The sequence below is a fragment of the Bubalus bubalis genome, chromosome 10 (genome assembly GCF_019923935.1).
Source record: "Bubalus bubalis isolate 160015118507 breed Murrah chromosome 10, NDDB_SH_1, whole genome shotgun sequence".
NCBI classification, from domain to species: Eukaryota; Metazoa; Chordata; class Mammalia; order Artiodactyla; family Bovidae; genus Bubalus; species Bubalus bubalis.
This window is the reverse complement of record NC_059166.1, coordinates 69,988,558-70,005,537: the sequence shown is the minus strand read 5'-3', so window position 1 is coordinate 70,005,537 and position 16,980 is coordinate 69,988,558. Positions and strand designations below refer to the sequence as shown.

Sequence of the window (16,980 nt, the reverse complement as noted above, 5' to 3'; positions counted from 1 at the left end):
TAAAGGAAGGTTGCACACCACCTGCTGGGCTCCAAGTGTCTCTTCATTGCCTTTGTGTGAAGTTGAGTCTTTACACAAAGAACATGGAAACTGCACAGCATAAACTACAGAGTTATATAATATCTTTATTTCATAAAAGCTTTCACTCTGAACCCCAAACCTTGATCAATGCAGAGATTTCTATCATCTTGGTAAAGCCAAAAGGGAAGAAAGGTTTGGGACAGAGGAGTAATTTGGGGTTATTCAAATGGCATCGTCAAATGGTTCCCCAGCTGTTTGCCGAGGAGGCCTGCCTTGGTTGCCTGTTCGCCATTTAAAGCTGCCAGGAATCAGACACATGTCTCTCAGCAGCCTGCTCATCTATTTATTGTCTTCTCAAATCTCTCACTTTCATCCACTAGTTATTGGAAGCCTGGATCTCTTTAGTTACAATGGACTATCAAGAATAAGTGGAAAGTTCCCTCTCCTCGTTTATGAAGGACCAAAGTAGAAATTCGGAAACCCAGATGCTTGACATGCAAAGATGATATTAAAATTTTATAACCAAAGAGGTCACTTTAACCAATATCTGCTCAATGTTAAGTAACACTGCTGCTGCTGCTAAGTCGCGTCAGTCGTGTCCGACTCTGTGAGACCTCATAGACAAAGAAATGTCCCTACAACTCCTACAGCCCACCAGGCTCCCCCGTCCCTGGGATTCTCCAGGCAAGAACACTGGAGTGGGCTGCCATTTCCTTCTCCAATGCATGAAAGTGAAAAGTGAAAGTGAAGTCACTCAGTCGTGTCCGACTGTTAGTGACTCTATGGACTGCAGCCCACCAGGCTCCTCCGTCCATGGGATTCTCCAGGCAAGAGTACTGGAGCGGGGTGCCAGTACTTGCCTTCTCTGGTTAAGTAATACAGTAAATGCTAAAAGATATATTATTCATTGCTTAGTGTCTCTCCACTTGGGACCATAGACTCTGGGTAGTTGTGATAGTTCACAGCTTCATCCACCAGCTACAAAGTCTAATTCATTTCTTCTCAGTAACACTGAAGCTGTCCCTGATGAGGGTGCCTCCCAGCCCTAGAAACCTGGTGTAACAAAGGATGCTCTCTTTAAAAAAGAGAGCTGAGTTTCCTTTACACTTCGTTGCATATTCCTTAAAGAATCAGTCCAGTTGCTGTACTTCCTTATTCTGGGAATCTTCCAGAACTGTAACTGGACATGACTAGTGGTCATCCTATAGTGGCTATGGCAAATAATCAGCAGATAGTAGAGAGATGCAGTCGGTATAAGGTACCTATTTGTGATCTGAGAAGGAAACGTGTAGTCTTTATTCAGTCAGCAATAGTTGCTCTAAAATTGAAAAAAAAAAAAAAAAAAGCCATAGCCACAGAAAAGCAAAATTTTATTTTTCAAGTGTTTCCTTAAGAGACGAGAGCTTATTGTAAAGTTAAATAAAAAAAAAAAAAAAGAGAGAGAGACAAGAGGTTAAACAAAGCACATGAACAGTTGGAAATACTTCACTAAAAACAGTTAAGAAATAAATGTCCTAGGATAATTCCTTCTTCTCCCTTATACCCAGACTCTGTCTTTCCCACTTAGATCTTTCTTTGCTTTTCTTCTTTCAGTCTCTTTTGTCTTCCACTTTCTTTTTCTTCTAGGAGGTCTAGTGCCACTGCGTGCACCTTTTCTTCCAAAGAAATGTCCCTACTACTCCTTTACTTCCTTTTTAAGTTCTCTCGATCACTATGCTTCATGTAATGGACATTTGTTGGCTGACTGTATCTTACCCCTCTTAAAAGAATGACATGCTTCTATTCAGGTGCCCCCCATTTTATGAGGCAATGTGTCTACTTCAGGGTAAGTCATCCACAGCCCCAGCTCCACTGCTATTAGCTAGGCATAGTGGCTTTTTCCCGGGTGAAAATCCCACCTAGTTCCAAGCCAATCAGGACATGGCATTGGCCAGAACAGAATCACCACTGCTGACATAGGGAAGGGTTGAGACTGAATGGATTGAAAAGAAAAAAAAAACCTGTCTGTTACATGAGGCAATAAATGTACTATATTCCTTAAGCAAACAGAGTTGGGTTTCTGTTAAAATAATGCAGCAAAGTTCATGGCATGATAAATATGTGATAGGCCAGACAATTTGCAACACACTGGAGAATACCAAAGAGAATAACTCTTTATCAATGCTTTTTTTTTTTTTACGTGATTGATTGCTCAGTGGAATAAAATTTGAATTGACAATAGCTCTTTTCCTCACAGAGAGGAAAAGGTTACAGGACAGAGAATAGAACCTGAATTATAGTGTGTGTCTACGTGGCACAGGTTCCAGAAAAATGAAGTTTCATAGAAAGAAGACATTTGCAATCAGTGGTAGCTCTTTAAAAAAAAAAATCATACATTTCAAGTTGCTGCTTCAACTATTTCTACTGAAAACTTAAATCACACCTGGAGTCACCTGAGGATTTCCAAGTCAAAACCTTCTAATTTCTGGAGCCTCCCAGTGGCCTAAATCTTTCAAGTCAGCAAACTGTATTTAGTGACTTGCTATTTCCGTGTAGCCTGTGAACCACATTGATTTTAATGACTTAAAAAAGGAAGTGCTGAAACTCCCAGTGGTCCGTGTATACCAAACAACAGAAACACCTGGAAAGGCTGCTTTCTTGGTTTAAAATTCAGTTAAGATTTCTATCAGGTGCTAGGCATGTTAATTATGTGGTATGTCACTTCATTTTCTTAACAAGCTGTGAGGTATTAAGTCGGTAACAGAGAGAAGGGGCTGGAGCTGAAACCACAAAGGGTCTAAATGTGCCTGCCTTAAGTGAATTATTCATGGAAGCAGTAAGTCAAGAGAGTTGGCAATCAGACTTCAGAGGCTGAGTGAGGTATGCAAGAAAAGGAGGCAGCTTAGGAAAGAAGCTAACAAGCTTTGAGTATTTTGAGTCTTGAGATGCCTTTGAAACATCCAAAAAATATGAGGAGCTCAGAAGTCTGAATTGAAGATGGACTTTGGAGTCATCAGTATATGAACAATAGTAAAAGCAGAGGATAAGAATGGCCACATCCGGGGAGAGCATGGACCTCAGCAAATACAAGGAGCAAGACTTCCTGGTGGACCAGTAGTTAAGACTCTACACTGTCAAAGCAGAGCGCTTGGGTTCAATCCCTGGTTGGGGAACTAAGATCCCACATGCTGTACCACACAGCCAAAAGATGAAAGAAAGAAGACAAAATACAAGGAGCAAAGATAGAATCTTGAGAAATATCACCATTCAAGAGGTAGCACAGAAAGAAGAACACAGGTGAGGCTGGACCTTCAGTCAGAGATGGAGATGGGGAAACTGGTAATACTGAGGTCAAGAGAGTTTCAAGGAGAGGAGAGTGGTCAAGGGATTAGATGCCATAGAACAGCCAAGAAAATCAGTCCAGAAAAGGGACACTGGATTGATGAGGAGAGGGTCTTTGTCTCAGGGTAGCTACAGGGCAAGACGAAGGCAGCAGCCTCATTATGGTAGGTTGAAGGGTCAGTGCAAGGTGAGATGCTAGGACAGGTGATTCTTGGAACTTGACCATAAGTAGAAAGAGATGTAGGATAGTTGGTATAAAGTTGGGCTTTTGCTCTCTCCTTTTTATTTTTAAAGAATGCAGGCATAAAAATACAGGAGAGAGAGAAGGATTGATAAAATAAGATTGTTAGAAGGTAGAAACGGACAAGATTCAGATCATAAGAAAAACATTTGACTCTAAACAACAAAAAGACTACCCTTCCCCTCAGAAAAGTGATGATGGTGAGCGTGGGCACACACAGGAGTGGGATTGGTAGCGTGAGGGGTAGACCTTGATGCAGCTTGTCACCCCCGGCCTCAGTCTTTGCCTTGAAGCAATATGCAAGGCCTTTGTGGAGATGGAGGTGGGCAGAGGCTGTATGAAGATACCTGCTGGGGCAGGTCACGGCCCATCCTCTCAGCACTCACACCCAGAAACAGAAAACGCCCTACCTTCAGCTTGAAGACTGTACACAAGCCTGAGGGGAAAATACAGATCACCTTTTCTTCCCCTGAGCCCTAACGGACCATCCTGCACCCTGGCATCAACACCCGGGCTATAACAGCCTCACTGGGTGCTCTTCCCTCAGACTCCACATGGATCATAAGCGAAATTCCCTCCATCTGGGAAGGAGATGGGGAGATTCGGCAGTGGGCTCTTTTAAGGAGCTCTTCCTCGTGATGGGTAGAACTGTGGCTACAAAGTTGCTCCAGAATGCCCTGTGTTCTGAAACTGCTGTTGGTACACACCAAAAAGTGACCGCTGAGGATGGCCATGGACAGTCACAGAGCTGAATGACCAACTCTTCCAAAACGATTTTACCAAAGATTAGAAGAAATGGCATAGTTTCTCTTTGGGAAAGATTTTCCAAAGGTTCACACAGAATCCTGTAAAAAGCTGACAAATGCCACTATTAGGGAAAAGAAAAAAACAGGAAAAGCTGTATGAAAGCTGGATCCAATAAGTAAAAAATGTCCATGGTCATAAATTTTACTGCTGCAGAGATACTCTAAAACTAACAGAAAGAGTATATGTATAACTGAATCCCTTTGCTGTATACTTGAAACTAATATAACATTGTAAATCAACTATGCTCCATACATAAAACAAAAGTTAAATTTTAAAAAATAACAGAAAGAAGCAAATCCCCATCCCCACTATCAGCAGTCCCTAAAATCTGTAACCTATAACTGTCATATGGCCGCCTAAAAGATTTCAGACAGTCTGGAAGAGCTCCAGGTGTGAACTGTGTGCCTTTCAACCCCCTCGAGAGGTGGAAATTGCCTCTTTAAACTTTTCTAAACAGCCGCTGGGTGGGGTCTCTCCTAAGGATGTCAAACCAAAATGAATGAATGGGGGAAAGGAGGCCAATACTAGTTGCCTCACTTTAGACAGCTCCAGGGGCAAATTTTTTGCCAAGAATTCAACTTCTCCAGGTCCAGTAGTTGAATAAGATGGTGTTTCTATGCACAGACTGGGCCAACCATCTCTTGGCAAAGATTTGTGCTAGTTGATAGTCAAAAGTTAAATGTACCTGAACACAGTGATATGCCTGGTAGCTACCTTTTAGAGGTAAAAATGTCTGCAGCAAATCTGGCTTGGTGGTAGGGAGGCAGACCATGTGATAACCCAGAAAGTTCATTTCAGCTTTGGGATGGTAGATTTTATAGAAAAAGCTATAAAAATAAAAGTTGAGTACCAAACATGGTCTTCGAGATTATCTAAAGTATCCTTTGTTGTTATCATTTAGTCGCTAAGTCATACCCGACTCTTATGTGACCTTATGGACTGTAGCCCGCCAGGTTCCTCTGCCCCTGGGATTTCTCAGGCAAGAATACTCGAGTGGGTTGCCATTTCCTTCTCCAAGGGATCTTTCTGACCCAGGAAACAGACCCAAGTCTCCTGCTTCTCCTGTAATGCAAGTGAATTCTTTACCACTGAGCCATTTGGAAAGTACTACTTTTCAAAAAATTAATAAGGTTACTGAGACCTGAAGGCTTGATATTGATGTCAGGAGGAAGACCCCAGGAAGAGAAATTAATGAATAATTTCCAGTCTATAGATTTGCCTGTAGAGACACAGGCCCACTGTAGCTCCCACTACCTCCTCAGGAACCTTTCCTAGTCACTTATCTGCCTTCACCTTCACATGGTTCCTTCTCATTAGCCTAAAAGTATGCTCAAGTCTCTACAATCCTAAAAAAACAAAAAATATATTTTTGACACTGCTTCTTTAATAGACCACCAATGTCTCCTTGATTTGTTCACTGGAAAACTTTAAAAAAAATAATAATTTAGCAGAAAGACTAATCTATGAACTGAATGTTGGTTATGTTGGTTTCCCACAGAATGTCTTAGGTTGAAGCCCTCACCCCAGTGTGATATTTGGAGGTGGGATCTTTGGCAGGTTATTAGGGTTAGATTAGTTCTTGAGGGTGAGGCCCTCATGATGGGATTAATTCTCTTCTAAGAAGAGAGCCACAGGATGGCTCTCTCTCCCGGCCCAGTGAGGGTACAGCAGGGCAACCATCTGAAAACCAGGAGGAGGCCTCTCAGAAACACCAAATCTGCCTGCACTTTGATACTGAATTTCCCAGCCTCCAGAATTGTGAGAAAAAAAATTTTTTTGTTGTTGTTTAAGCCACTAAACCTATGAAATTTTGTGATCGCAGACCAAATAAAGACAGAATGCCAGGTTTGAAACTGGACAATTCTCTGTTAAAATACATATCTTAAATTTCTCCATCCTGATTCTTCTCCATTTTAGCTGGCTATTGGTTCAAAGACTCTTTCGTTCTCCTTTAGTTCCTCTTCCTTCCAAAAATGTTAATATAATTAAAAATAATTACCTAATAACAATTAGCTATCTCACAGTCTCTGTGGGTCCAGAATTCAGTAGCAGCTTACCCTGACTCGTTCTGGGCTTCTCTAGTGGTTCAGATGGTAAAGAATCCACCTGCAAATGAAGGAGACCCAGGTTTAGTCCCTGGGTAGGGAAGATTCCCTGGAGAAGGGAATGGCAACCCACTCCAGTATTCTTGCCTGGAGAAGCCCACGGACAGAGGAGCCTGGTGGGCTACAGTCCATAGAGTCACAAAGAGTCAGACATGACTGAGTGACTAACACTTAACCCTGGTTCATTCTGGTTCAAGGTTTCTCTCAAAGCTGTGATCAGGATGTCAGCAGAGTCTGTAGCCATCCGAAGGCTGATGAAAACTGGAGGGCTTAGTTCCAAGACAGGCCACTCACATGGTTACTGGCAGGAAATTTCAATTTCTCACCACATGGGCCTCTCCACTGGCTGCTCCATCACCCTCAAAACCTGGCAACTAAACTCCACCAGAGAAAGCAATTTAGGAGAGAGAGAAAAGGCGGCAGCACATTTTTATGACCTAAGTTCTGAAGACACCAGTATCATTGCTTCCACTGTTTTCCCATCTGTTAGAAATGAGTCACTAAGTTCAGCTCACAATCAATAAAGGGAATTCATCTCTCTCTCTCTCTCTTTTTGACTGCTCACATGGCATGTGGGATCTTAGTTCCCTGACCAGGGATCGAATCCATGCCCCTGCGGTGGAAGGGTAAAGTCTTAACCAATGAACCACCAGGGAAGTCCTCATCTCTATCTCCTCAAGGAAGGTGTTTTAAAAACACCACATGCTATTTGAAAGATGTCTCAGTGGTTTTCCTTCAAAATACCAAGAAGGTATAATTTTGTTACGTTTTGAACTTCCTCTCTCATGCTGCTACTGCTGCTAAGTCGCTTCAGTCATGTCCGACTCTTAGCGACCCCATGGACCACAGCCCACCAGGCTCCTCCGTCCATGGGATTTTCCAGGCAAGAGTACTGGAGTGGGGTGCCATTGCCTTCTCAGAGCCAGCGTTACTCTTTCTGCCCCCTTCTGATGCCTATGTCAGAAGCTTTCTCTATCTCCTTTATACTTTAATAAAACTTTATTACACAAAAGCTCTAAGCGATCAAGCCTTGTCTCTGGCCCCGGATTGAAATTGTCTCCTCTGGGGGCCAAGAATCCCGGCATCTTTGCATGATTCAACTTCCTCTCTAGCCCTCAACTAATCTCAGCTAGCTAATCTTATTATCAGGGGCTAATTTTACCATCATTTTTGCCTTTTCCTCTCACTGTCATAAAGATTTCCTTGTCCTCCATCTTCTATGAGACCCCTTGTTTCCTTGATCCTATGACTTTCCTTTCTTAGAATCCTCCCTCTTCTGAAATTGCATACCTTAGGGGCTTCATGATAAAGAGTGAACAGGGGACAAAGTCTGTGAAAACATGATCATTAAGCTTCCAACTGTTTTTCAGAAATTCAGTGCCATTTGATTTTGGATTCTTGGTCTGTTATTTCTCTGGAAAACTTTAGGATCTTCTTATTCTCATTGTTCCAAAATTGTGCCATGATGCATCTCATGCTGGGTCTGTGTCCTTCCAATGTGCTGATCATCTGATGAACTCTTCAATATAGAAACCTATCATCTATTTGGTTAAAAACATATCAAATTATTTCTTTGATGATTTCTTATCCTATTCTATCCATTTTTCCTGTTTCCCCCTAGACTCTTATTAGTAGGATGTTAGATATTCTAGACTGGTTCTCTATTTTTATTTTCTCTCCTTTCCATCTCTTTATCTTAATAGTTTACTTCCTGGGAGATTTCCTCAAGTTTATCTTCCAAACTTCCCATTGCAGTTTTTAATTTCTGCTATCATGCTGTTAATTCACAAGAATTCCTTTGTCTTTAAATGTTTTTAATACAATTCTGTTCTCATCTCATATATGTCGTGTCTCCTCTTATATCTCTAAAATCTATAATGGAAGATTTTTTTTAAGTTTTCTTCAAAGTGCAGTTTGCATCCTCCAGTAACTTTTTCCATTTGTTTTGATTTCTTTCATACTTTTCTCAAATCACTGGAGCTCCTTGGTTTTCTGCTCATATTGAATAAAATATGAACTTTGGTGGAACTTGCAGATTATGGGCTTCAACATAGAATAACAAACTGAAAGATTTTATTTTATCATTTTTTAATTTTAGTAAACATTTTACTTTAAAGTAGCTTTAGATTTATAACCCTGCAGGCCACTCATTTGTTTTCTCCTCTTCTGGATCATTTTATGACGATTCATTGGGAGTGGGGTACAGATTGGAGTAAGGACTTTTTCCCAAAAATTACAACCTGGTGATTTTTCAGCTAGGATTTTAGAAAGCTTCTGAAAGCACATTATTTCTTCTCTGGTCCCACTTTATCTCAGCCCTGATAGACTGAGCTAGACCTGGCTTTGACATTGAGTTTCAGAGTTAAATAGCCTGCTTTCTGACTCTGTCAATAGAGTTGGATAGCAACTGAGAGAGTTAAGGATGGCAGGCAGGTACAGGAGGGATCCTTAACATTTGGCTTCTGGACATCCTTCTCTCTCATGGGACTGTGTAGGGGAATGTTAATCATTTCTGCTGGTGTTTCCTGACCCAGATCTCTCCCGTGGAACACAGGGAGTGTCTATGAGGCAAGGCCTGTTTGCTCAGATGCTCTCTTGAGTCTCTCCTCATACCGTGCTGAGTAATTTGAGGTGGTGGCCGTTCTGGGCCCAGGCTTCAGTCTGCAAGCAGACAGGTGGCTGTGGGCAGGATAATATCCTTGAGCAGCTGGTAGACTTTGCTGTGAGCCCCAACCACATTATCTGTTTAAGGGAGAGGGGTCTGCATTCTCCTTGGTTCTGGGTGTGAGTGGACAAGCCTGAAGTTTGTTCACAGCCTCTGCTGGATGTGAGATCATTCCAGAATGATATTCCTGTGAAATTATATTCCACTCAGGATGTGAAACTGGATTTGTGTGAGAGCCCTGGCACTAAAACTCAGGCTCATAGAGGGGCAGGAATGATAAGTGAGATACACAGCCCTTCTTTAGAAGGTGGGGAAGACAGAAAGAGAAAAAAATCAATTCTTAAAGGATTTTGCATTTTTAAATTGGTGTGCTAAAAGCACCCCAGGGAATTGGTGGGCTTGCCACTTAGACTGCAGACCTGGTGTTAGTTGTCCCAGCTGCCTGCCACCCTGGCAGTAGGGCAAGTTGGGGAACTTAAATGTGAATCTCAAGATGTGTCATTTTATTGAGACCTCTTCTCTTGGGTAGTTCAATTTGCTATTCTTCTGATCTACTGCCTGGAGAATATAGGCCTAAATGCCAGCATTCTGGGAGCCAAGCAAGGGAAAATAAAATTCAGTATGTATGTTTTAACTTTTATTCCACTTTGTTCAGTACAGTACTCCTGCCTTCAACTAGCCGGTTGTCTGAGTTCAGAAATGTTGAAAAAAAACTGTATCTAGGAACTTCCCTTGGTCCAGTGGTTGGGACTCTGTGTTTCTACTGCAGGGGGCGAGGGTTCGGTCCCTAGTTGAGGAACTAAGATCCTGCATGCTGCACAGCCAAGAAGACAAATTTTGAACTGAATAAAGATGAAAATACCACATTAAAAAAAAAGAAAAGAAACCCTCTATCTGGCAATTAAAACCCCCATGTTTGCTAAGTTAGGGAAAAATAGCTGTCCAGCTGCTTGGAATGGAGGCAGTCATCTGAGGGATCAATTCTTAAACCAGGTTTCAGTCAATCATACTTTTAACTCTGCTGCCAGCCCCATTTCGAGATGACCGGTGCTGTTGATTCCTCATGCATTTTTACAGATTCCATGGCACGAATCATATTGCTTCTTATCTTTCTCCTGTTCTGGCTCGGGATTCAGATTTCACCCAGGTCTGTTAGGACAATCACCACTTACCATCTGCTTTCCAACTTCCAAAAAATCTACTGCTTTTTCCTCTCCTTTTCTCTGGTTGCTTTATGACATGAAAAAAAAAAAAAAACTTTTCATTTTGATCGTGGTTGAATACATACTTTCAAACCAACCATGTTAACCAGAAGTACCTCTTTGGATTGCCTTTCACTGCTGATGATTGCATTTATTAAGCATTCTTTAAACAAGTATAAATTACTGAATCTCAAATTGGAGTGGGGATATAGAGGATACAGAGTAAAGATGTAGATTTTTGGAAAATATAATGCCCATTTTATAGAGAGAGCTTTAGCACACGTCTGCAGAGAGAGTTAGGCAGCACCTAGTGGGAATAAATGTGTCAGTGGTTAGAAGCTGGCAGGATTGTGGGATTCTGTTGGTATGAACAGTGGCAAGCAGATTTAAAGGTAAATAATGTAGGCTTGTTAAAGTTAGTCTTCTTAGATTGCATAGAAATTGAATTGGAACAGTTGTCTCATCAAGAAATCTTGAGCAGAGCTGGGAGCTGAGAAAGGGGTTAGGATTGTTTTGATTTTTAAGAGGAACAACATCTGTTCTTTATTTTATGCACTGCCCTCTCTCCTAGTGCTTTTAAGTATCTTTAAAGATGCCTATACACATGATGATCTGGTCTCCATGAAATAAACTACAGTTTAATGAATCCCCTATGTATCCATCTACTTGCTTGGCTGTTGAAATGTTGCCCCATAACTTGACCATGTCTCGGACTTGAGTTCATTCAAGTTGCTATTTTTGGATAGACTATATGATTTGAGAATACTGTGAGGCAGTCCAAACAACAGTTGATTTTCCATCTGTCTCTGATTATCGGAGGTACTGGGTCCCAAACTGTGGTCTGTGGAACATCAGTAACTCAAGTTGTTAGTGGATACTCCATGAGGAAAAACTTTTGTCTTTTAAGTTTTGTTTCATTCCTATATGCAAAAAAAAAAAATTAAATATATTTTTGTAACTGTTTTCCTTTGCTATAATCTGCCTTTAAGAAATGGAGTACCATACACAAAAGACCAAAAAATAACATTAAAAAAAATCACATAATTTACAAACACATGGTTTTCAAGTCAAGAAATGGTAGTGTATTGACCAAAATGCAATCTCTGGTTATTGATATATTTTCATGGTCATGGGTTTTGTGTCTTAAAATTTCAAGAAGTATTTGTGATACTTAAACTATTTTTTCTTCTTAACGAAAGAATAAATATATTTAATTATTCTCACTTGGTTTTAATCAATTTTGTTGTTGTTTTGTGACATTTACAAGATAATCTCTTTTTTAAGTCTTCAGAAGGCATAAAATCATTCTTGGAAGAGAAAACACACAATTTTAATGTGAAACAAAACAGGTATATGATCAAGTGCTACACTGAGTTTGAGAGGTGTCATTGCGAGAGTTCAGAGAAGGAAGTTGTGTGGACTGATGTAGTTGGGGAATGCATTGAGGGGGAGGTACGATTTGAAACAGGGCTTGAAAGTTGGAAGATATTGTGTGATGGGAGATAGCCCTCCATGAATTCTTGTGCTCTTGCATGTCTTACTAGTATGCCCGGAACGCAAGGCTCTGACTGCTTTTTACTAGGTCATCTCTTAGGGTTGTGTTTGCACAACCTGCCTTGAGAGAATAATCTCTCTCTTGGACAAAAAGCAGGTTTGATTACTTCTTGCTATGAAACAGTGATGACCCAAGTTCAGTGTTCTCTCCTACGACATCGTGCACAGTTTGTGCAGGTAACCATCTTAGTTTTCTGTGTTGTTCTCCCGAGAACATAGGATGCAAAGGGAACCAATGCAAACACAACACTCACACTGTCTGCTCTGCTGTGATTAAGAGTTTTTGTTCATTGGCCCAGAAATTTTATCTCTTCTGCCAGCCTGCATGATACAGTAACAGGTTGACTATTAACTTGTAAGTGGGATAGAATCAAATCCCAGTCAAGACATTGGGACAGTGACTGAAAAGAGAATCAGTTGAGTGAAGAGGAAAGGCTGAGCCTTTCACTTTCACACTGTTTAATGTGTGTGGTATGATGTCAGAAGACTGATTAAATCTGAGATTATATATTGGAGAATATTAAAAAGTAGCAGTAGACAGGTGGGATGGAGTGGAGGGCAAGTAGATTTTAAATGCTTTGAATGATGATGCTATGGACTGCTATCTGTGACCCTTCAAAATTCATATGCTAAACTGGTGTGTCTTGACCCACAATGAATGTCAAAATAAAACATTGGGGTGCATCAGTAAAGAATCCACCTGCCAGTGCAGGAGACACAAGACACGCAGGTTTGATCCCTAGGTCAGGAAGATCCCCTAGAGAAGGAAATGGCAACCCACTCTAGTATTCTTGCCTGGAAAATTCCATGGACAGAGGAGCCCGGTGGGTTACAGTCCATGGGGTCGCAGAGTCGGACACGACAGCACACATGCACACATGAATATTGGGTTCTTTGTGACAATCACTGTTTAATACATGAGAAAAGGTGACCAGGCACTGTGAACATGCTGGGGAGAATTCTGAGTTAGTCTCCATAACAGTATTGGTTTAAATTAGGTAGATTCTTAAGCTGCCACTGTTTAAAAATAAATAAAATTCTACACACACAGAATGAAACATTACATTGAAATACACAATCACCACCCCTCAAAAGAGGTTGAGTTCAAGAAAAGAATGCTGCAGAAGACCAAGCTGTGGTGGAGAAACCGTGAAATATCACTTCAAGGGGTAAGGGTAGGGTAGGGTGAGCATGCCTTAGGACTTAATACTGATTGCATGTTCTTTTTTTTTTTTTTTTCTCTTTCTTTAGAAGCCTATCATGGCATTTATTTATTTATTTATTTTACTTTACAATATTGTATTGGTTTTGCCATACATCAACATGAATCCGCCACAGATTGCCATGTTCTTAAGCAACACTCCTCAGTAGGAATGTAATGCAGGGAAGCTTCACTGGGAGGCTCCGGGTGACCTGGGAGATTATTACACTTTTGATAGGCTTGACTTTTCAGTCCCTCCCTTATGAATGGAATCCAACTCACTATGAAGCCTTAAACTATCCTTTTTCACGATTTCTTTAAATATTTCTAGGCAGAATTTATTTTTTCTCAAAACACTTTGCTTATGTTTCTATTATCATATATCTTATTCTTACTCCTTTTATGGTTAGGATGGAGGAGGGTGTTAGTTGCTCAGTCGTCTCCAACTCTTTGCAAACCCATGAACTGTAACCCACCAGGCTCCTCTGTCCATGGGATTCTCCAGGCAAGAATGCTGGAGTGGGTTGCCATTTCCTTCTCCAGGGGATCTTCCTGGCCCAGGGATCCAAACCGGGTCTCCTGCATTGCAGGCGGATTCTTTACTGTCTAAGCCACTAGGGAAGCCTATTATGGTTAACTGTTTACTTATTTGCTTACCAATTTCTTGAGACTAAATGTTATCTTATTTTTCTCCTTTTCTCCAAACCAGTTAGCCAACTGCCTTATAATAATAAAAATAAGTTATGTTTATTGAACATCTTCTAGGCATTATCTCAGTTAACCCTCACAAAAACCATTTAGGTAAATACTTATGATTATTCTACATTTTTTAAAAATGCTGAAACTGAGATTTGGAGAGATGTTTAAGGTCATTTCCTTAGTAGAGGCTGAGCTAGAACATCAACACAGTATTATAGACTGAATGCTTGTGTCCCTCTAAAATTCATATGTTGAAACCTAAGCCCCCATGTGATGGTGTTTGGAGGTTGAGCCTTTGGGAGCTGACGGCAGAGCCCTCATGAATGGGATTAGTGCCCTTATGAGAGACCCCAGCTCTCTTGCCCCTTCCACCGTGTAGGACACAGCAAGAAAATAAGCCATTTGTGAACCTGGAAGTGAGCTCTCTCCAGACACTGAATTGATGGTGCCTTAATCCTGGACTTCCCAGACTCCAGAGCTGTGACAAATAAGTTTTTATTATTTATCCACCACCCAGTCTGTTGTATTTTGCCTCCAGTGACTGAGCTCTTAATCATGGTATCATAAAGACTCCCACATACAGTAGTTATTCTCAGTGTATGTTTTGATATTTCTTGAATGAAAATCAACCTATTAAAATGTTGATGATGAACATGAAGGCACTGGTTAAGTGGAGCCCAAAACTTGACAAGGGGAATCACTGAAATGTGAGCTTCAGAGTTTTAAAAACAATCTGTGACTTCTGAATATACAGCTTCATTTCTCACCAGTATTAGTTATTTTACCAAACCAAGTTTTCTCGAGTTAATATCCTCCTAACAAAACAAACTATCAAAACTGTACTTGGTAAGAGAACTCATGTGCACACATACTCACATACACACACACATACACTCACATACTTCTTATCTGACTTTAATTCCATACTATCATTAGGTCTTAGTCATCATTTCCTTAGTTCCAGGGTTATGGTCATCTATAGTCAAAAAGAAAGCATCACTTCTTTTTTAGAGTCAGCATGCTCTTGCCTTCTGTTGATTATCCCCAAGGATTCAATGGTCTGAAATAGTCATCAGATTATTTATTTGTTGTTATAGGGAATGTGTAAGGTAGTTACTCAGTTCATTCAGAGTAAACACCTAAGTCCTTACACTGGCCCCAAAGTCTTCCATGATCTGCCCCTGCTTCCTTACCACTCTGACCTCATGGTCTAATTTTACAGGGCTTTGGGCAAGATCTGAGTTCCCTGACCAGGGGTCAAACCTGTGCCCTCTGCAGTGGAAGCACAGAGTCCTAACCACTGGACCACCAGGGAGGTCCCCATATCCCTTTTGCAATATATGTATCTTTGCTTAGAGAAGCATCTATAATCAATTCCACAGTACTTACATTGAAATTCATAAGTTCGTATTAGGTAATGAAAAGGACGAAACAAGACAACTAAAGCTTAGATTTCAGGGCAGGCCCAGCTCTGGACACACGTAGGCGCTCAGTGGGAGTTTGCTGCTGGCAAAATCGGCAGTGGTGACTGTTGCTGGGCTGACTCAGATGGGAGCGTTTCTCCATCTTCTATCCTGGTGACCTATTCATAACAGGTCACCTGGTAGATAAGAGGCTTCAAAATTAGATGTTCCCAGATGTTTTTCAACCAGAGACTAATTCCAAGGCTAATTCGACTCTCAGAAGCTTTCCTGGAGACTTGCCTCTTTAAACAGTTCACTGAGCATTGACGTTACTGTCCATGGCTTTGGCCAGAGCAAAAAGAACACGCCTCATCTTATGCTCTATAAGTTGTATCATCTTACCAGTACTCAATATATTGTGGAATCATCTCTTAGAACAACATGGTTGTTTTTCGGCAAATTCTAATAGGAGCTGTGTCTGCGTCTCTTCTGAGGTTAAGGCTTTAGAGCAGCATAAAGCCATCATGATTATGAAGGATCATCTGGTGAGCCAGCAAAAGAGTATACATTGAGTATAGAAATGCTTCTTGAGTCCATGACACAGCCTGTTTGGGGCCAGGGTCAGAGGAGTGATGTACCCAGTGAAATAGGGGTGACTGTATTCCCACCATGAAATAACTGCTGTGTCCTGATCGCATGATGTTTGTTCAAAGTGGCCTTAGCTATCCAGAGTCACCAACTTTCTGGATGAGATGAAAACTCCCGGGGTTCACTAAGGATATCTGTATCATTTCTGCCCACCAGGGCTCATGGGCTTAAAATGGGGGTGGGGGGTGGGAATCTAACCCAGTAATAAACACAACCAAGCAGCCACTTTGAACCATATGATCCAGAGAGGATCAGGCCCCTAGCTTCAGTTCTATCATGCGACCTTGGACTAGTAATGTGACCTCTCTAACCTTCAATTTCTTACTTGTAAGTGTGAGTGAGGGGCTTCCCTGGTGGCTCACTGGTAAAGAATGCACCAGCTAATGCAGGAGATGCGGGTTTAATCCCTGGTCAGGAAGATCTGCTAGAGAAGGAAAATGCAACCCATTCCAGTATTCTTGCCTCAAGAATCCCAAGGACAGATGAGTCTGGTGGGCTAGAGTCCATGGGGTCACGAAAGATTCAGACACAACCTAGGACTAAACGACCAAGTGTGAGTGATGTGTTTCATGGGTATTCCACAAACTCTTGAAAATAAAATGAAGTGAAAGATGCAAAACTTCTTTATTGACTATAAAGCCCTGCGCCAGTAATAAGGGTTCTTTTTAATCTTTTCTAATCATACAGTTCGGGTGGGTCATGGTGGAGAGGTCTGACAGAATGTGGTCCACTGGAGAAGGGAATGGCAAACCACTTCAGTATTCTTGCCTTGAGAACCCCATGAACAGTATGAAAAGGCAAAATGATAGGATACTGAAAGAGGAACTCCCCAGGTCAGTAGGTGCCCAATATGCTACTGGAGATCAGTGGAGAAATAACTCCAGAAAGAATGAAGGGATGGAGCCAAAGCAAAAACAATACCCAGCTGTGGATGTGACAGAAGCAAGTTTCGATACTGTAAAGAGCAATATTACATAGGAACCTGGAATGTCAAGTCCATGAATCAAGGCAAATTAGAAGTGGTCAAACAAGAGATGGCAAGAGTGAACATGGACATTCTAGGAATCAGCAAACTAACATGGACTGGAATGGGTGAATTTAACTCAGATGACC

General features: G+C 41.3%; 1 non-coding gene across 1 annotated transcript; it reads right to left on the bottom strand.

The window, feature by feature from the left end:
• Window positions 1–15,058: 15,058 nt before the first annotated feature.
• Window positions 15,059–15,131, bottom strand: TRNAG-UCC. Its single transcript has one exon. It is a non-coding gene; the product is annotated as a tRNA-Gly (tRNA).
• Between the last annotated feature and the right edge of the window lie 1,849 nt (window positions 15,132–16,980).